The sequence below is a fragment of the Eulemur rufifrons genome, chromosome 11 (genome assembly GCF_041146395.1).
Source record: "Eulemur rufifrons isolate Redbay chromosome 11, OSU_ERuf_1, whole genome shotgun sequence".
NCBI lineage: Eukaryota > Metazoa > Chordata > Mammalia > Primates > Lemuridae > Eulemur > Eulemur rufifrons.
In genome coordinates, this window is record NC_090993.1 from 13,300,355 (window position 1) to 13,322,630 (window position 22,276).

The 22,276-nt window shown below is 47.3% G+C and overlaps 1 protein-coding gene across 1 annotated transcript in view; it reads right to left on the minus strand.

The window, feature by feature from the left end:
* The window catches only part of GALNT2 (polypeptide N-acetylgalactosaminyltransferase 2), a 192,442-nt gene that overhangs the window by 41,320 nt on the left and 128,846 nt on the right, over window positions 1-22,276 (minus strand). The window lies entirely within an intron of this gene.

Here is a 22,276-nt window from a genome sequence, read left to right on the forward strand (position 1 = left end):
TAAGGCGGGAAGATGGCCGGAGTTAGCGGCTGCAGTGAGCTGTGATGACACCACTGCACTCTAGCCTGGGTGACACAGCAAGTCCCTGCCTCTAAAAGTAAAATAAATAAATAAATAAAAACAAAGCAAAGCTCTGACAGCTCTAGGTTGGAGACGCTAAGGAATGATACACTAGAAATAACCAGTAAAGGCCGGATCAGGCTCAGCAGAATCTGTCCCAGGGAGCTGCTCAAGGCAGGGGCTGCGGATTTGAAGAACACACCACACAGAGTGACGCTCGCAGAGGATCCCAAGACGAACACTTCTGGGGGCTTTACAGCTTGGGAGGACGGCTAGAAACAGGCGAACTGTGGTTTGAGGACACTCGTCTAGTGATGAGATTGTTGACACTGACACTGGCTTGGAGAAGAGGCTGGGGGAGTGGGGGAAGCAGCGGAAGCATCTCTGGCTTCACGAAAACAGTTTTTGGGTGATCACGTGCAATGCTCGGTGGTCATGAGGATGAAACTGTTTTGCTTGTGAGACAGCAAGAGGGACCTGTTGGCTCCGTGTCGGGGTCCCTCCAGGCTGGTATTTACCATCTGTAGAATGTTCCTGCAACCCTAGCTGTTACACGTGCTGCCACTGGTATTGAGGAAGCAGAAAGCCTTTGTTGGGGCTCAGAAAATGCTACCCCAAAATTATGGTGCTTGGGCACACTGAGTGCTTTGAGCAAAGGAGAGTCAAAGACCTCAGGAATAAGCCACAGAACCAAGGTCTCCCTCTGACCTTCTCCTGCCTCCCGCTTCCCTTCAGAAGCACAGGGAGGGGCTTTCTCTGAAGTTCCCTTATCTGACAGAGGGAAGTTTATCCAGAAGGCATGCAATTGTCTTGGACCCCCTTTGGGAAATCTAAGTTAACCAGAGAAGGTTGACTCATAGAGCAAGAAAGGAAATGAAAAGTTTCCACCCCGGGACGCCACTCTGGGACAGATTTTTCACCTGTCCTGTCAGATATTCTTCTAAGGGCTGTCAGCTGGGAGCCTCTGTCTGCATAACAAGAGGACCCTTGTTCAGAGTGAAGTTCTGCCCTCTCCTGCCCATGACTTACTGCCACCCCCCTGAGCCCAGAGGAACTCAGTCCCAGGCTACTGTCTGCTCTCTAGGCCTGCTCATCTGCCCCCCAAATCACTGGCTCTTCCTCCAAAATTGCCCACACCCCCACCTCCCTCTCCCCTAATGAAGCGGGTAGTGAAATTTCCACCACTTGGCCCCTTTGAGTCTCACATCCCATGTGACTCCTGTGTGCACCTGCACATTGATAAACTGCTGTGCCTTTTTTCCCGGGAATCTGTCTATTGCCAGTCTATTTCAGCAGATCTAAAGACTCCAACCTTCCGAAGGGGAGGGAGAAATTCCCTTCATTTCTACACCTTCCGTGGGACGGACACATGACGAAAAATAAAATTTGTTTTACGCTTTAGCTCTTCATGTTGTTTACCACCACAAATTATCTGCTCCCAGAATTAAAGATAATATCTATTTTAAATGGGAAATCAGCGTAAAAAGGAAATAGATTAAAAAAATAATCTCTGGAGCTGGCCATGGCTAAAAACATTTAGTAGTCAAGGACTAACGCGGACACTGAGGCAGCCGCTGATCGATGACCGGCCGATCCGCACGGACGGGACAACGAAGAGAAAGACGCCGGCAGACTCCGAGGCTCCCTGATGACCACTTCACAGAAGCAAATTTTGAAAATAAACAAGAAAACCAGTGCAATTAAAAAGCAATTAGGTCAGAATCACAAAATGGGCTTCTTTTATTTATTGTAGTTATTGTTTTAATTAATCATGAGAAAACTGCATAATATACTAGTCACTGCTGTTTGGGGGGGGAAAAACGCATTGTGGAATTAATACCGTACCTCGTCAGAGCTCCTGACAGCTAAGTCTCTACTGGCCAGCAGACTGATAGGCTGGTTTTTCTTTCTATTTTTTTTCCTCCAATTTTAAGAATTAGCAGATTGTTAGATTAAGGAAGTGAGAATCTGCAAGACGTCAACTGTAAACAAATTACCAAAGAACGTTGCTCCCAAACAGCCAATCTGTGATGCTAACGAAACAAGGGCCTGCGCTAGGACTGACCCTCGCAATTAGGACCCACTGAGGCAGGGGCCAGGCCGAGCAGACCTGGGCTGGTGACTTACGGAACACGGGAGAATTAGCACATTTCTCATGCTAAGTCACAGCAACCGGAACCCATGCAATCATGCGCTACCCTCGCATCTTCCTCTCCTCTGCAGGGGGCCTCGTCTTCCACGAGCGTGGGGAAGCCTCGCGGGGCTCCGGAGACATTTTCCAGAACACGCAGGGCTGCTGCATTCGCAGTGTTTCATTAAGATCCCTCTGCATATTCATAAGGCATCGAGTTTTGCTCAGAATCGGCAATCAGGAAACTTATGAGGAATCTCATTTTTAAGGCAAAGAGGGATAACAAGTAAAAACTCTGACTGTTTGACACCCCGTGAGTTGGAGCGAGCGTGTGTTATGTGAACTTAGATAACAAATCCTCACACTGAGCCAACAAGGGGGGGGGGTCAGCTTGAAGAATGTCTTTAAAAAGAAAAGAATAAATTTTGTCTTGAAAGCGCCATATTCCTGCCCAAGAGAGTCTTCAACACCCTGAGCTGGTCCAAGAATGCCCAGGGAGGCGGCTGCCGGGCACTGCCGCGCTCGAGCTTTCTCTGGGGACGGAGGAGAGGCTGCAGCTCATCAGAAGGCAGCGGCAGGAGGCGTTGGGGTCAGTTTTGTTCTCCCAGGTGAAGCCGGCTACATGCAGTGTGATACCAAGGAGCCAGGCAGGGTCCGGAGCAGACTCTGTGGGCTCGAGTTCACCTGAGTTTCCAAGGGTCTCGTGCTAATGTGATTGTTCTGGAAACTTCCCATCCAGTATAATGGAGACTTTAAAAATTGGACATATAAAGATTGTTTTAAATCCTTGATTTAGTTATAAATTTCTCTGAGATGAGATGGCTATCGATATCTGAGCTCTAGATTGGCTGGAAGTGGCCACACCCGGCGCATCTCCACGGCGACGGGCCCCTGAGCTTCTCGGGTGGGGCACGAATTTGTCTCTGGAGACTGATCTCTGAGGCGGATGCTGCACTTGGGGTGCATGAAGGCACCGATGGAGCAATCGGATGCAAGCTCTGCGTGCTGGGACGGCAGGCTTCTGTTCAGCAACACGGAGGGCTGTTTCCCGGGGTGGGGAGGACACAGAAGCGTGTTTCCTACTCAGCCCCTGGCATCCACTCCCCACTCTCTGCTTAGCTGCTCTAGTGCTTCTGCAAGGGGCCCGTGGTAACCTTGGTTACCAACTGTGTGATCTACGGCAACTCACATCACTCCTCATCTGGGAAAGTGGCCCTTACAATCTTGCCTGATTACTGGGAAGTTCAAATACAAACGTGTAAAAAGGACTTTGAAAACTGGCCAGGTCAGTGTGGCGAGTATAGGGTTATAATCTGCATCTGGCAGCTGGACGTCAATGGCGGCTGCTATCAGGGCAGGGAGGGCAGAGCGGAGCCTTGTCTAGTAACCTGGAGATGAGGCCACTGAGACCGTCTCGGGGACACGCTCCCAAGCCCACACACGGCGCCTGCGAGTGGAGACCTGCACAGCTGGAGGGACACGGTTCCCAGGCCTGCAAGCAGAGCTCAGTGGATGGAGTGGAGGGGCAGAAGACACATGCTCAGAGAGAGAGAGAGACAGAGAGCGAGCTTGATTGTGCAGGAACCTCTACAAGGCCCAGGGAGGGTATGTGGCCAACAGCAAACCCACACTTACTATGAGACAGCCACGAAGACCCAACGGAGGGTCACGGGAGAGAAAAATTGCCGGGTGAATATACCCTGAAATGCCCATTTAACTGAGATTTGTAAGGAAAATACACTAAGAAACTTAACTGATTAGCAAGTACGCATTAGTTTATGTTCACACACAGACAGGTTTCTATCATGGAAGAGATGGGAAATAGATTTTAAAACAGCAGCCCCCAACCTTTTTGGCACCAGGGACCGGTTTCATAGAAGACAATTTTTCCCCAGACCAGCGGTGGGGTGGAGGATGGTTTCGGGACGATTCAAGCGCATCACATTTATTGTGCGGTCCGACCTCTCTGCTAGTGACAATCTGCGTTTGCAGCTGCTCCCCGGGGCTGGCATCACCGCCTCAGCCCCGCCTCTGATCACCAGGCATCAGATTCTCACGGGGAGCTGGAGACCCGGACCCACAGCACGTGCAGCTCACAGCGGGTTCGTGCCCCTCTGAGCATCTGAGGCCACCGCTGATCTGGCAGGAGGCGGAGCTGTGCGGTGACGTGAGCCACCGGGAGCGGCTGTAGATACAGATGAAGCTTTGCTGGCTCACGCGCCACTCACCTCCTGCGGTGCAGCCTGGTTCCTAACAGGCCACGACCAGACCAGTACCAGGCCACAGCCCGGGGCTTGGGGACCAAGCTTTAAAAGATAAAAAACGAAAGTTAAAAGCAATGCGGCACCTCCAGGGCACTTTCTGGTTGTCCAGAGCCAGGGGCAGGGGGTGGTGGGGGGGTGGGATTGTGTGCCCGGTCTCTCTCTGGAGCCGGCAGGGCACTTCCAGTACCATCCCGCACAGGGGTGGGCTCTAATTAGGATTTGGAGTCCCACGTGGGAGCAAACCCACTGGCGACAGTTCCGGAAGGCTCGTCTCCATGGCAGCCCGTGCTCACTGCGTGACTGCAAGCGCAGTCCGGCCGCGGCCCAGCTTCCTGGGGACAGTCAAGGGCAGATGCCACCAGGGTCACACACGGCCACGGTAGCTCAAGGTTAGGTTGCTGTGACATGTATTTACAAATTATCAAATTGGCATTCTGGGTTCATTCTATCTGTGAATCGAGCTTGAGTCTGCCCCTGAGAGACAGATCTAGTGTGGATTTGCTGGCAACAAAATAAAGCAAACTAGGAGAGGGAAAAAAAAAAAAAAAAAAAAGAACGAACGAAAGAAAGAAAACACAGAAAAGCTTCTGGGTTTGCAGAGCTGAGGGTCAAGCCTTAGACTACAATAAACTCACTGGGGTAATGAGCCTCTGGTGGCCTCTCGGCAGGCGACCCCAGCGCCGCTCGCTGCCTTCACCGTGTGTGTGACCTGTTCCAAACACGACACACGGCGGCATCACACAGACACCCATGCACCCTCCACTCGGCTTTGCCAATCTTAGCATTTTGCAACACTGGCCTTTGACGTAGATTTTTTTAAATGAAATGACACGTGACAGGAAATAATTACAGTCCGTTCCTAGTTCCCGCCTCCATCCCGGTCTCCCCTGGGGTAGTCACTGTGCAGAACTTGGCGCTTCCTTATCCCTATGCATGTCTTCAATGAACTGTGCATGCACACACTCATAACAGTATCTGGTGTTGTGCATATATCCAAAGTCCACAAGGATGACACTGCACTGTGACTGCCGTCTTTACTTGTCGGAGATGCACCTGTTTTGACACACCTAGCTCACTGCGGTCACGCTCGCTGCTGTGTCGCTTTCCACCGCAGGAACGGACCACGCTTAATCCCCCCTGTGTCGATGACCCGCCTCCCTGTCCGGAGCGGCGCAGCGGCAGACACTGTCTCTGCACAGCCCGAGAAAGCTCTGCGGTACAGACCCACGACCAGTCACAGACCACACACTGCTTCAGCTTTACCTGACACAGCCAAATGGCTCTTCGGAGTGGCCGTGCTTAGTGTCACTCCCACCCACAAACATATGAGATCATGCCGCATCCTCAGCATCCCGTGATACCGTCAGATTTTAAAATCTTGCTAACCAGACCCGCATGAAATAGCCTTACCATTACAATTTCCCTTTCCCTGATTACTAGTGAGCCCACACATCTTTTCGTACGTTTGTGAGCTGACTGGATTGTTTCTCCCGTTAACTGCCTGCTCATAATCTTTGCCCACTTTTGATTAGGTTTTACCTACTATTTGATTACAGGAATTTATAGATTCTGGATATTATTCTGTCAGCCACATGCATTGCAAAAATCTCCAAGTCTGTGGCAGATCCTGCAATTTTGTTTATGATGTCATTTGTCAAACATAGTTTTTAATTTTGCTTTTTCGAACGGTGACCCTGGGGTAATGTTGAGGAAAAGCTTTTCTAACCTCTAAGGTCATTAATATATTCTTGTACATTTTCTTCCAAATGTCTTAAATTTTTAACATTTAGGTTAACCACCTACTTATCTATATATTTTTATGAATGATATGCACAGCCTCGTTTTTTCTGTGTGGCTAATCCATTATCCCAGCTTCATTTAATAGTCGTTTCATCGCTGATTAGTAACATCACTGCTATCATACCAAGGTTTTATATGTGTGTACCTTTACTTCTGTTCTGTTCATGGATTTGTGTCGCCTGCACCCACACCACACTGCCCTGATTACTGTGGCTTTGAAGTCCTCTCGTCTGACAGGGCGAGTTGCCCTAGTACGCCGTTCTTCAAGACCACACGGGCTATTTTTGGCCATTTGCTTTTCCTTATAAATTTATGAATCAGCTCTTCAATTTCCATGAAAAAAACCCTGTACGACACTGCACTGAACTGATAGATGAGTTTGAAAGAATTCGTATCTTTATACTATCGAGTGGTTTTTAATATCCTTTGGTTGTGTTTCGTAATTCTCTCCATGAACGTCTGGCACGTCTTTGGTTGCATTTACTCCTAAGTGCTCACAGCTCGGCGTGCTAAGGAGCATGGGCTCACTTTCCCATGGCGTTTCCCACCAGGCCACGGCTGGTGCTGGCTTTGCTCGGGGAGCCAAAATGCACCAGCCTCCCCGAGCTCTCCCAGGAACTCTGACAGTAAGTCTGCGGGTTCTCCAATCGATGCTTCTACATTCTGTCCCTGTCTTTTCATTCCTCACACACTGTCCCTGTCTTTTCATTCCTCTTACGATTCTGAAGATGCAGTGACTATGGCCTGCAACACAATATGCAATTTAAAAAAGTGGCAGAGAACCACCTGCCTTGATCCTAAACTGAACACAACTAGACTGTCACCATTAAGCTGAAGTGTTTGCACAGGTGTTTTACAGATACCTCATCCAGTTAAGAAAATTCCCTTATAGGTGCTGAATTTTACTGTTTGTTTTTTTTTCTTTCTCTCCTGAATCTATTAAGATGATCATATAGCTTTTCTCCTTTAATCCAATGAGAAGGTATATTAATGGATTTTCCGATGTACAATCATTCTTGCATTCCTAAAATAAACTCTTCTTTATTTATTTTTATTTAAAAATAAAGCTGCATTAGATTTGCTAACATTTGGTTTAGGCTTTTTTGAGTCTATAACCATGAATGTGATTGCTCTATAATTTTCTGTCTTACACTTTCTTTCTCCCATGGCCAGGTACTGACAAAGGAGTAGGGTGGCTTTTCCTCCTCCTCTATTCTCCAAAATCATCTGTTTTATGCTAAGCCATTTGAGTCTCATGAATTCTGAGAAGGCAAATGTTTTATTGCTCAAAAGTTCTTTAGATGGCTCGTATTTATTCATATTTTCTATTTCTTGAGTGATTCTGGTAATTTACATTTCCCAGGAAATTACCCATTTCATGAAACGTTCAAATTTATTTGCGTAAAAGTGTCCTTATAATTTTATGATCTTAGTTACGTCTGCCTTTTTATTCCTAATATTATTTAACCATGTTTTTTCTTTATTCTTGTTAATCAGTTAATCAGAACTCTTTAGAGAGTTCTATTTTTTAAAGATGAAGCTTTACATAGCCCTCTCTACTGTTTCTTGTTTTTTTAGCTTGTTAATGTTTTTTCCTTTACCTTCATTACCTGCTTCCTTCTGCTTTTTAGATGTACCCTGTTGTTTTCGCCACCTTCTTTTTTTTGAGACAGAGTCTTGTTCTGTTGCCTGGGCTAGAGTGCTGTGGCGTTAGCCTAGCTCACAGCAACCTCAAACTCCTGGGCTTACGCAATCCTCCTGCCTCAGCCTCCCGAGTAGCTGGGACTACAGGCATGTGCCACCATGGCCGGCTAACTTTTTCTATGTATTTTTAGCTGTCCAGGTAATTTCTTTCTATTTTTTTAGTAGAGACAGGGTCTCGCTCTTGCTCAGGCTGGTCTCGAACTCCTGACCTCGAGCGATCCTCCCGCCTCTGCCTCCCAGAGTGCTGGGATTACAGGTGTGAGCCACCGCGCCCGGCCTTCTCCACCTTCTCGGGTCACAGAGCGGGTCCGAGCTCCCTGTATCAGGAGCAGGTGGTGTGATCCAAGCAGATTCTACAGCTGGAGCCACAAGGGCTGTTCTGCTCCCGACCAGGAGGGAGAGATCCGCAGGTGCCGCGATCGCTGGCCTCACCTTGGGAGGAGAGTGACAAGGCACCTGCCTCCGTCCCACGTTCGGAAAGACAGAGCAGCGGGGGGAGCCCTGTGGCCACTCTGACCTCTCCCTCTCCAGCCGACCCGGCACCTGAGAGCCTGGGGGTCTCCATGCGCACCCACAGACCAGGCGAGACGAGCCCCCAGGTCCACGGGTACGTTATGCTCAGCCAGCAGGACCAGAAAGTTTTAAAAGTCACTTCCCAGCCCGTCTTCTTGCTCATACATGGAGATATGGGGCTGGGGGGCTTTAAACACCCCAGGACACTGGGAGAAAGGCTGGTGACCCACTGGGCCCCGAATGCCTTCTGTTCTCTTGCCCTCGCTCATAGAAAATGCTCACTTGATTCCCTTTTCTTCAAAGGGCAGGTCTATTGTCGCAATGACTGTCTTGGCAGCCTGGCGCAGCTGTCCCATGGGCAGCTAGAACGTTCCTGCTGCCTCTGCTGTGCAGCCAGAGCTCCTGCAGGCTGGGCACACGCTGGGCACACGTTCCTTGCTCAGGACACCAATTTGCTTTGGGAACAGGGCAGCCCGCCTCTTCTATTCTGAATAAGTAGGCCTGGGTGACACCCGGGAATCTGAATGTTAAGGGGCCCCTCCAGGCAATGCTTGTGCAGGTTGTTCTTAGACCTCCCTTTAAGAAACATGCAGAAGACCGAGAGGCATTATTGGTGACAACACTTCTCTAATACGGAGCCATAATTAGATGCACCTGGGGAGCTTTGGCCTTATACACGGAACTGATGTGGACCATACAGCAGTGATATGGACCGTATCACACCCATTTGCTCCTTACACAGGGTGGCTTGGACTCTGCCTCCCCCAGACTTTGGCCTCCCATCCCCCTCTCTACCACAGCCCAAGCCCCAGTGGCCACTGCACATGAAGTGGCCCAGCCCACACCGTGTCCTTGAACTCCATCTTGGCTATGGAGAGTCAAGGCTCAGCCCCGGGGAGTAAGGCCCCAGCATGACCAGGCTCCTTCAGAACAAGGCCTCGCCCCCGCCAGAGTCTGGATCCACCGCAGTAAGGAGGGGGCACTGGAAACAGGCCCCCCGCGCCCCGGTCCCCAGGGCCAGGGATGCCTCTCTCAACTCAAAGCACTTCCACTCTGGCCCACTGGTCAGCGTCGTGTCTGCACGGGGCGTTGCTATGGAGTCTCCAGGAAGTCTAGGCAGGACTTTGGACAGAATGTGAACTGGAAATGGAAACAAAAATTTTAAAAAGAAAAAAAGCTAACCAGCTGTTGTATAATGTACCTTTAATTAAAACACACTCTTAGTAATCCTCCAAACGGTGGTAATGACATAATATTCCACCTAATCAACTAATATCCAATCAGTCCTAATAGCTACAGAATTTAATCTACACGTCTTTCAAAACTGAAGAGAACCAAACACTAAGATAGTTAAAAAGCTCCGTAGGACCCCTGCGACATTAAGCTTCTTAAAAATCTGGTTGGCTGGAGATTTGAATAAACCCCATTAATCACCTTAGGTTTGTCTCACCTCGAAATTGTCTAAAATAGCCTTCCATACTACAGGCTCTTGCATTCTGCACTGCAGAGTGTGCTCTAAAACAAAGTATTTACCTTCCCCGTGACACAAGGACTAGAGCCTGTCTTACTTCCCGCACTCCCTTTGACGTCCTCTGATCCCCTTGCAAAGCCAAGGGTTCCAGGGCGCACAGCACAGGTGCGCCCAGGCAAGCGGGGAGCCCACAGACACACTCCTGCTCAGCCCCAGTCCGCACGTCCGCGCTGGCCTTGGAACACGCTGCCCGTAAGGTGTGACGACTCTCCGCGGGGGCCGGCAGGTTCGCACTTGGCGCCTCCAGCAGGCCACACCCGGTGGCAGAAACTGCTCCTTCACTCACAGCACCAGCCGCCCTTTGTCGCCTCCAGTTCTACAGACACTGAATTCCAGCTGAAAACTTTAAAGCTGAGAAAATGACAGCCCTGGATGAAGCCATCTGAGCTCTCCCGTGACACCCTCCAAGCACACTTGCTCCCGCCCACCGTTTGGGCCGGACTTAGAGACATGAAGTAATTACTGTCCTTTAAACTGTCATTGCTCCTGATGCCAGGGGAAAAGCCGCCTTCTCTGCATGGAAGCTCACACTGCTCGTTAGACAGTAAAATCACACGTTCCATGTGTCCCCCTTCGCTTGTCCCTGGGGGCAGGTGGCACCAGTGGTCCTGCTCAAACACACCAACGCTCCCCGCCCCCAGGTGCCCGTGTCTTCCTCTGGGACATGTGAACCCCAGCTTCCAAGCTGCGGTTTTTATTTCCACTGCTCTGTCACGAGCTGTGCTCCCTGCTGCCCCAAAGTGGCTCATCCTTCAGAGCACCCTTCTTAGGGGTGACTCGGGGAGCTGATGTTCTTTTCTACTCTACTCTTGAGGTTCTCCCACCAAAACGTGGGCCAAATAATGCAGCTCGTGCAGCCACTTAGTTCTGACAGGAGAAAAGCCCAAGTTCTGTCGAGGGGACGGTTTAGAGCACCGCTCTTTTCGTAGATAGAATGAATCGCTCTGTGTCTTGGCCTGTGGTAAAAAGATCAACTTTTCAATTAATTCTGCTGTTACTAAGAATCAAAGGTTGCATTGGATCCATTTCCTCCCAAAGGTGAAAGACAAACAGGTCTAGTCGCTGGTAAGTGTAAGAAGGTAACCTTGAAGAAGAAGAGTCGCTCACTATTTTAACCATCCCTTGGTCCTAGCCTGCTGGCAGCCCACACAGAGAACAGGTCACCAGCTGTGTCCTGCACGACCTGTCCGCACCCATCCCAAGCAAACCCACCATAATTTGGTTACTTAAACTTTGTTCATGTCAAATGTAACAGCGTTCTCTTAGAATCCCGGGGAAAGAGTCAACTTCTCATCGATGACAGAATGGAACGTGCCGGTAACGAATGATAAGGCATTTGCTATATGACCCCTGAACACGGACGGCCACCACGCTTGTGTTCAGTCTTTCTGATGCTATCGCCATGCCGTCGTGGGATGCCTTCCATGCAGGCCTGAGGAAGGTGCGCCCTGCTAACACGAAAACCGTCTCCCTCTTGCTCCTTTCTTACAGATTTTGTTTTGGAAGAACTGCCAAGCCCCAGGGATGAGTCCTGATGGCCCTAACACAAACTCGCGTCCCAGTCTCCCTCACTGTCATCGAGGGCCATGCCTCAGCTCTGGCCCACAGGTCATAACGGACAGCACTGGGGGCTTGTCTGGGAGAGATTTGCTTCGCTGGAAAGAGCAGAAAGCCACTCAGGAAAAGGCCATTTCTGGCCTCTTTGCTTCCTGCCGTGAAAGTGACCACGTGCAGTAAGTGGCATTCCTGTAACCACACAAGCCAAAATGCTGCAGATGACACCGAGGAAAGCAGGCCCAGGCCCCGTCCGGGAGAAGCCACCTCAAGACCTTTTGTTAAATAACTTAACAAAATGTCTTTTTTGCTTAAAGTATCCTAACTGATGTAACACGATAAATGAACAAAATCAGGATGGCTTCAGGCTTCTCCTTGACAAAACTAAACGGATAACAATGAAACAACACGGAAGAGTTTGAAAGGAAAAAAAGACCCCACACGAGAATGGCACGCACTGTGAATTTACCACTCTGCGAAAGGAATGGGAAGTAACTCCCAAGCAAGCGAAGGCTCAGAAAGTGTTTCAGTTGCATGAGCCTCCTGAAAAGCCACTTGGAAAATCTATTCTAAAAAAAAAAAAAAAAAATTAAAGAATTCAACTTGTGGCATTAAAGGGGTAGAAAGCATTGAAATGATTTCAGCAGTACAGTCTAACAGACTTGTGTAAATATGGTTATGCTAATAAAAATTCTTAAAAGAAAGATAATTATATTTTAATACTTAACAGCAACAATCTGTGTTTAATTCTAGAGTGTAACAACAAAACCAGAAAGTGGCTGAAAGAAAATAAAAGCATATTCATTACTCATTTACAAGTAAGTACCCTTTTATTCTTGGCATTAAACCAACACTTCTTTAATTATCAAATTTTTTGTTGAATTTTTATGAACAAAAAATTGCTACTAGTTGCATGAGAAGTAGGGAACAAACTTTCTTAACCAACTCGAGAACAAAGCAAATACAAAAATACAAGGCCGACAAAGTGAAACAAACCATACTGTCCACATAATAGAGGAGGAGAAAGAAGATTTTGGAAAAAGCAAGGAAGCATGAAAAAAACTGACATAAAAAAATTACATGACAGATCAAACATGGAAGTGGCTAAGAGTGCATTCAACTTCAGACCATCGGGTTGGCTTAAAAATCGAAATACAGTGTTAGGCTGCTCACAAAAGACAAACCTAAAATAAAATGGCATCCCCAAAATGAAAAGTGAGACAAAAATATATCAAAACTAAGCAAACTAAAGTAGGAGATTAACATTTATACAAAGTAAAATGTATGACAAAAAAGAAAAGTGTTAAATGCAATGCAAGGGGGTAATTTTATGCTAATAAAGGTATAATCCATGGCTATACCTTCTCTATCCCTCATAATATTAAAATAGACCAAGCAAATACTCCTAGAGGCAAGCAGAAACTCCTAACACTGTAGTGGAAGTTTCAAACTCTTCTGCCAGGTAGACAATGATAAGAATGAAGAAGTTTTGAATGTAATCAATCAGGTTGGTTTAACATGTGTGTTGCGAACTTTGACACAACTATAGACACTGCTAGACTTTAAAAAAATACCCATCAAATATTTACAGAAATGAGAAATAAAGATTATAGCCTTGAGGCAGCTGCTGTATAGACCCTAGCACTGCCTAGTTAATTGGGCAAGTTATACAACCTCTCTGATTCTGTTTATCTATAAAATCATAGTCACAAAAACAATAGTATCCTATCTCACAGGGTTGTTGTGGGAATTAAATGAGTGATGCAAAACCCAATGACTTAAGTTTAAACAGATAAAAAGAAAAAATAATTTCTTGTAATTTCGAAACTCTTTCCTAAATAAGCATTGTATTAAAAAAGAAACCAAAAGTAGAATTCCAGACTAGCGAGAAATAATAACATTTCGGTCATTTAAAAATAAATTTAAAAGTAACAAAAATTATCACACTGTATTTCATAACATGAAACTCAGCCAAAGCTGCACTCAAAAACAAATTAAACAGATATAAAGTAAACATTAAACATTCAATTCTCACAGGACAAGGGGAGTACAGAGGAAAGAGGGAAGAAAATCTTAAAACACTGGTAGGGGTGAATACATTAGAAAATAGACTAACATTAGAAAGTACATATGACTCCAGCACTTGGCTCGTAAGGTTGAAAGGAAGAAAAGAGAAGGGGGAGAAACCAGAACAAATCACTGGCATTTCTGAACAAGAAGAGAAGTTTATAATTAATAAAGATTTAATGCATATACACGCAACACTATGCCAATAAATTTGCAAATCTAAGGGAAACTTATTCTTCTGGGAAGATATAAATTATCAAATTAATTCAAGTAAAACATAGAAAAACTTACCAAATGTCAGTATCCGTAAAAGAATTTTTAAAAGTCATCAAAGGATTACTTTGATTAAAATAAAACAGCTCTAGATTTAGATGGCTTTTACGAGCAAATTCCAAGAAACAAAAGATTCCTTCACAAAGAAATTTTTCTTAAGCATCTAAAGAGATTTAGGGATTTGTATTAAAATTCATTTTACAAAGTTAGCATAATCATGAAACCAAAGCCAGACGAAGGAAGGAAGGGAGGGGGGGAAGGATAAAAAGGCAGGCAGGCAGGCAGGCCACAGATAATTTCAATGATGAATCTTAATTCAAAATGCAAAATAAAGCAGTCATCAAACTCAGCAATATTGAATAAATTCTGGTATATTCTCAGAACCAAATAATACATTGTCATTTCACATATTACTTCCTTTCAAATGAGCAAAAAAATTATTCAAAAATATTCATCCCAACACTATTAGCATTAAAAAAGAAAAGAAACAACCTCCAGGTCCATCACTATGTTTATTTAGAACTAGCTAAATAAATATAAATAAACATTAAATTTCTAATATAAAGCTATTAGACATTAAAACTGTATTTAACAGTCCTAGAATATGTTTCCTATGTATTACTGAATGAAAAAAGGAGACAGTCAAACAGCAAACACAGTGTCATTATGTTTACATAAAACTACATCTAGGCCGGGTGCGGTGGCTCACGCCTGTGATCCTAGCACTCTGGGAGGCCGAGGTGGGTGGATGGCTCGAGGTCAGGAGTTCGAGACCAGCCTGAGCAAGAGCGAGACCCCCGTCTCTACTAAAAATAGAAAGAAATTATCTGGCCAACTAAAAATATATAGAGAAAAAATTAGCCGGGCATGGTGGCGCATGGTGGCACATGCCTGTAGTCCCAGCTACTCGGGAGGCTGAGGCAGGAGGATCGCTTGAGCCCAGGAGTTTGAGGTTGCTGTGAGCTAGGCTGATGCCACGGCACTCACTCTAGCCTGGGCAACAGAGCGAGACTCTGTCTCAAACAAACAAACAAACAACACTACATCTAACATTATGTGTATATAATACATGTAACTGATACGAGACACCACTTAGGAAGGACATTCGCAGAAGAGATCACGTTAACTCCTTTTAACTTGGTGTGATTTCCTTTTTTTGTTATACAAAAAACATGTGCCTATTTTAAAAAGCTACTTTCAAAATTAAAAAAAAAAAAAGACTGAAGAAACTGGGTGTATCTAAAGAAAGGAAGACTTGGGAAGGCTGCGATACAAGGTTGGTCTATGTGAGATGGAACAGCCCACTGTGTGGACCACTAATATTCAGATGAAACAGAGTCAGATTCAGAGATTTTAGCTAATATTTGCCTAAGATAAGGCTTGTCAACAAAAGGGGTATCTTCATCGTCACCACCATCACCGCTGTCGTCACCCTACCACGATCTCCTTAGGGCCGGTGCTGCTTAAGTCCCAAAATGGACCAACCCTTACAAAGGTGCTTTTGTTTGACGACACCACCACGCACTGGCCTCCAGGGGGCGCCCCTTGCAGCGAGGATTCTACCCTCAACCGGGTTAACTGAGTCATTTCTGAAAAGCAGCCACCAAGGAATCTGTCCAGCCCAGTCAGCAACTGGTAAATGGGGAGAGTGACAAAGTAAACCAAGAGCTACAGACAAGCTTTGATCCAGAGGTGACCAGGACAGAGAGCAAGTGGAAGACCATTCTGGAGGTCCGACTCCGTCCACCTAAGAGTTAACTTGGGTCGTCTTAACCACGACACAGGAGCAGGCGCTGGCCCCTCTGGGACTAGCTATTGGCCCTGTGGCCACAGATTAATGCTACTCTTCTTTATTTACCTACCAGGGCTCCACAATTCCTAATATACAATTCCAAAATGTGAAAAAGTCCGGGGGACTCGGGGGGAGGGGATCTGTGTCATATTTGGTGGTACCACCCGCCCTGTCTGAACGGTGATAGGAAAACTGATGTCTATTATCCCTATTTATCACACTTGGTGTGAATATTTTTTTCATCTTGTTTGTTTTGCTGCAAAAATATTAGTGTGTTTAATTATAAGGAATTGCCCCAGGATTAAGAATGTTCAGTAAATTGTATATATGTATTGTAATATTTATCTAGAATTTTTTTAAAAACCTGAATTCCCCTGGAGTTTAAGTGAGGGATCGGTGAGCTGTACAATTACAGATACTCTCTCTCCCAAAGCAGCTTACAAAATGCCTGGAGAAAGGACCCGCACAGCTGTGGAGCAAGGGAGACCACGCAGGGGTGCGGCGGGCGGGTGGGGCAGCAGGTGAGGGCGGCAGGCCACGGCACGGGGCCAGTTAGAAATGGTTCTTGGCAGAAGCAAGGTGAGCTGTGTTTTGAGGGACGCTCCCACTCGGAAAGGGTCAGGAGGGCGTGGAGAATTCCGCCAGTGAAGACAGCAGCAAGCCCTGTGCGTCCGCGGCCGCCTCTGCGGGAGCCATGCGTGCTGGCAGCCCGGCGTGGGTGGGTGCTGCAGGGCCAGCTGCTGTGGGTGCTCACGCAGGCCCAGGATGTGGGGGCGGGGTCACAGGTGCCCTTGCCGTAATGTCATTTCTTACGGGGGAGGGTCACATAGAAGGTGGGTCTGGGAGAGGCACCAAGAGATGAAAGCGGGCAGGTACCATGATTCAGAAGGGAGGGCCGGGGATGGCACCGCGAGTGGCCATGAAAGGAACGAGTTAATTTGAGAGGGATGCCAGAAAAACAGAAAGGCACCCAAGGCCACCTGGGCAGCTCACAATCCCACAGGCCAGCACACACCGGCCAACCAGGACTGTTTTATTCTAGCTCAGAACAGCACACAGGGAATTTTCCAGTGTCAACATGTAGCACTTATATGTGAATACCAAGAACAAGAACCTTGGCCTTTGTGCTTAACAAATTACCAAGACTCAATCAGAGTTGGTCTGAAGGGCCGCGGCAGAGATGCTGGAGGAAATTCAATAATCACCATAAAGGAGAAGAAACTCTACAGACACCAAACCTGGTATCCCGTAAGCCTATTTTGGTGATCAGAAGTAGATCCACGTTTAAAAATACACACTCAGGGATACATAAAATGGTTTTAAATACCACCTATAAGTGTGAAAATCTCAGCGTGTGATTTCCATCCAGGGCTGCCCCCTAAATTCCAGATTTTCATGCATCTCCAGCCATGCGTGTGACATCTCCACCTGGACGAGCACTTTCCTCCTATCTTTCCGCAACGCTCCCGAATGACGGCTAATGTCCTCAGGGTGCCGATGCGGCGGCAGCCACGGTGCTCCGTCCATCACGAGAGTTAGCCCGCCCAGTCCCCACAGCAGCCCCGTGGGATGCATACTGCTGTCACCGTTAACTTATCCCCGAGGAAACGAAGGCAGAGGGGGTGAGCGACGTGCCAAGAGCGTGCAGCTCCTAAAGGGACAATTGGGATTCCGACACGGGCACTGCGGTGCCGGCACCCACACGGAACCCAGGGGGCTGCACTGCCCCCCCTCCGGGAAAGCCACGTCCAGGTCCAAGCGCTCGGGCACCCTTCACTCCTCCCTCCTTCATACTCCACGCCGGATCCCTTAGCATATCTTGTCTCTACCTGCAAAATGTATCCAGAACCGAACCAGCTCTTACGACCTCCATCGCTGCCCGCTGCTCCCGGTCACTGTCATCTCAGCTGGGCCACATACGGCAACAGGCGTCCCCTCTCCTGGCCTTGCCTCTCCCATCCCTGCCCCCAATGAGCCTGGCCTTATCACAGCAACCTTTAAAAGACTGACCCTTCACAAACCTAATTCAGATCATGCCGTTCCTCTGCTCTAGAACCTGCAATGGCTCCCATCTTCCCTAGTGGCTGCTATGGTTTGAATGTGTCCCCTCCAAAATTCAGGTGTTGAAACTTAATACCACTGTGGTGGCATTAAGAGGTGGGGTGTTTGAGAGATGATTAGACCACGAAGGCTCCTCCCCTCTTGAAAAGGATTAGTCCCCTCATAAAAGATCGTCTGGCCTTCTGCCACGTAGGGACACAGCGTTTGCGGCGCCATCTTGTAAGCAGAGACCAGAGCCAGACCCTCACCAGACAACGAACCTGCCAGCACCTTGATCTTGGACTTCCCAGTCTCCAAACTGTAAAAAATAAACTTCTTCACACATTACTCCATCGCAGCACCAAGCAGACTCAGACAGAGGCAGAGCCAGGTCCTTACCACGCGCCCGGGTGCTGACTCCCCTCGGACCCCACCTCCCTGCTCTCCCCACTCCCCCCTGCTCAGCCACGCTGGCTTCCTGCAGTTCCCTGGGTGTGCCTGGCGCACTCCCTCTCGGGGACTTTGCCCTGGCTCCTCCCCTGATGGGAACTCTCTTCCCAATTACCCAAAGGTCACTCCTCGTCCCGCTCTCAGGTCTTCACCTAAACGCCTTCCCGTCAGTGAGACCTTCCTCGGCCACCTGTTCCCGCCACCCTCTCCCAACCCCCACCCTTGTTTTATTTGTCTCCATTATATTTAACATGGTCTTTTATCAGTTTTGCTCGCTGCTGTCTCCCCAGTGGCCAGAGAAACACCTGGCACGTAGTCAGCACTCAAATACTTGCTGAATGAATTCCTGGGTGCAAGAACAGGGAGAAAGCAACACTGAACACAAAATTCCTACTGGGCTATTTCCCTTTTTTTCAAAATGGACTTGAATTCCCAAAGAGATACAGATTTTTCCTCTTTTTCTCATCCTGGCCGATTCGGTGTAAAAGTCTGTCCTTTTAATTTTACGGGTCGTGGTGGGGCTTCCGGGCTCTCGCAGATTCCATCACTGGGACGGAACCACGCCGAGCACACGTGAGCGGTCAGTCACAGCAGCGGACGGACAGGTGTTCTGACTCAACACTGGACACACCGTAAACCGACAACGCTGCTTTTCTCAAGGTCATCAGAAAAGCCGGGAGTCATCTCTGAAGCCACATCCAAGTAAAGTACACACCTCAATGGCCAAAAAGGTTGAAACACATTTTACAGTATCCTGACTGTTTCCTAAAATATACAAAACCTTCCACCTAAAAAGAGGGTCGTCCTTACAGTTGCGTGGTTCCCCAGTGACGGGACAGGCGTAGGTTTCACATGGACAGTTGAAGTAGGATGGTTTGTTCGGACCCAAAGATTGATCCTATTCACCAAGCAACACTCTGTTCACTCCGTTTTTCCTGCTCCACTTTCTTTTTGAAATAGGTGGGATCACTGCTGCAAAGCTCTGCCTCGACTGTCTTGGTTCCATCATCAAACAGCCCAACACCCTCTCGGTGCACAGAGCCACGCACACGGGAGGCCGCGTGTCGGTGCGCGGAGCCACGCACGCGGGAGGCCGCGTGTCTGTGCACGGAGCCACGCACGCGGGAAGCCGCGTGTCTGTGCACGGAGCCACGCACACGGGAAGCCGCGTGTCTGCCCCGGCGGCTGCTGGCAACTGCGCACATTTTGAGAGCAAAGCTCAATAGAGTCACAGTTCCCTCTTTCCTCAAAGCTGAGGTCACATATACACAGGCCACTAGTCACACAGAATAACGGTAACGGCCCACACTTGGGAAGCTGCATGCAGTTTATGAAGTCCTTTCCCAGTCATCTGAGTTAATGACAACCACAATAATAACCGAATAACAAAGCTCTAAGCTGTGGGCGGTGCAGCATTATTACCGTTTTGCAGATAAGAAACCCAGGGTTTGGAGAGACCACTTCAACCTCCGTCTGGGAGCTAGTAAGTGGTGGAGCTGTTAACAAAATGTGTACCTTCCAATGTCAAGTACAGCGATATTTCCATTTACTCTCATTTGAGATAGACACTGCTGCTCAGGGCCGAGTTTACGAGCTGTCAAATTCATATTGAATTTGGATTCCAAATAAAACACTCAGGTGTTTTCCCTGCTTTGAGCAACAATAAAATTCCTTGTTGTAGACTAACCTACTCACTGACAGCAACTGAAGTTCTGGAAGCCACACACCCAGGAATCTACTGGAAGGCACTGGAGAGTTAGTCAGGCAGCCAGGCGCTGCGGGCCGGGTTCCCAGAATGCAGCCCCGTGACAGTAAGGCCACACTCTCTGACCCTCCCCCGGGCAGTATGAAGCCAAAAGGCTGCAGTGCCAAGCACAAGTGATGGCCTTGTAGGAACTGTTAATGGAAAATAACCAGACTTTGAAATAAAGAGGTTTATTCTGAGCTAAATGTGAGGGAGTGTGGCCTGGGCAGCCATCATCTCAGCAGTTCCTGAGAAAGCGCGCCCAACTCGGCCAGTCACAGCTCAGGGAGACGGGAATTGCAGGTAGAATCATAAATCAATACATGGAAGGTACATATTGGCTTGGCCCAAAAAGGTGAGACATCTTCAAGCGGGCGGCTTACGGGTTATAGGGAGCGTCAGAGATTCTTTAATTTGTAATCAGTTAAAGGAATACAGCTTTAATAGCTTGGAGTCAGTAGAAAGGAGTGTTTTAAGTGAAGATAAGGAAGTGTGTTAATCATAGACAAGCCACGATCTACCGACTCAAGGTGACCTGTCAAGCAAATTGATGGCCTACAGGTGTGACAACCTGTGCCTTGCATGGCCTTGCGTCCTGTTTGTAATTTAGTCCTATATTGCTACAAAGAGTCTGTTCTGTCAGTCTTGTGATCTCTATTTTAACATTAATGCGGGTCAGTTGTAGTGTCTGAACTTCAACAGGGAGAGGGTACAAGGAGGCATGTCTGACCTCCCTTTCCTTCATGGCTGGGAACTCAGTTGTAAGGTTTTTCTGAGGACCCCTTGGCCAAGAGGGGGTCCGTGCAGTCAGAGGTGAGAGGCTTAGGATTTTACTTTTAGTTTACAGCACAAAGCGAAGCTAAGCCTCTGGAGGTGTCGCAGGGCTGGGGGGGTGCGGGTAGAAACGGAGTTCAGGTCTTGCTGAGGAAATGGGGATCGGATAAGCACCCCAGCCTTCCAAGTGGAACCCCAAAAAGCTACTTCCTAGCAGCAAAAGAGAACTGGAAACTCATCGCTCTTTCACAAAAGACTGAAATTCAGCTTTACACCAGCTCAGTTTCAGACTTGATTAAGGTGATCTGCCCTATCGTAACTGCCTGCCAGAGAACAAAACTAAATCCTCTTTGGAGGATGAAAACAGCAGTGAGAGCCTTTGAATATCTCTGTTTGTTCATACACAACAAAGTACAATAACTGAAATGAAGAATTCAGCAGGTGAGTTTGAAAGCAGACTAGATGTAGCAGGAAAGGACCGATGAACAGGAAATAGGCCAACAGAAACACAGCCAGACTGAAGCGCAGGGAATAAAAAGAGTAAGCACAGGAGGGAGCACAAAAGGGAAGAGAACAGGTGGAAACACCCAGCAGAGGTGTAACTGGGGTGTCAGAGGGAGGAGGGGGAGGGACGGACACAGCAAAACTGAAGCTGTAGATTCAGGACGGTCTACAAACCCCAAACAGGTTCAAGACAGAGAAAACACCTAGGCACACTGTCATGAAACTGCTGAACAACAAAGACAGAAGAAATGTCTCAAAAGGCAGCCAGAAGAAAAAGTCAAAACGCCTTCAGAAAGAACAGGGCAACTAACAGTTGATATTTCACCGACTGAAAGCCAGAAGACAACGGAAGTCAGGTGCTGAAACTGCCAAGCTACAATTCTACCTTCAGTAGAAATACTCTTCAAAAACAGAAGTAAAATAAAGATGTTTTCAGAGAAATAAAAGGATAGAATTCACTGCCAGAAAACTGGTACTAAGAGAAATGGAAATACTAATGGAATACAGGGGAAATGCTCCTGGGGGAAAAACAGACATATACAAATGAGAAGTAATGGAAACATAACATGTGAATAAATCTAAAGGATATTTATTGCATAAAACAAAAGATGTCTTGTACAGTTTACACATAGAATTAAACGAAATGACAACAAGAGCACAAAAGGGGAGAGGAGGTAAAAGTCTGTGCATAGTAATAAAACTATTCATTTGTATTAGACTTTCCATATATTTACTTATTAGTCAAGATTGCAACAAGCTAATAGAGGGGAAAATACTCCAGAAGAATGATAGGAGAAGAAAAGCAATAAAAAGCATGTGAGACTAACAGAACACAACTATGTCATGCTAGTGTTAAACTCAAATATATCAGTACTTACATTAAATGTAAAAGAACTAAATCCTAAAATTAAAAGACAAAGATTGTCAGAGCAGTTGAAATCCAAAACCCAACTCTAAGCTACTTACAGGAGATACACTGTAAATATACGGACGTGAGAAAGGGTGAAAGTAAAAGCAGGGGAAAAGATACACCAGGGAAAAACACGAAACCAAAGAAAGACGGTGCGGCTATGGT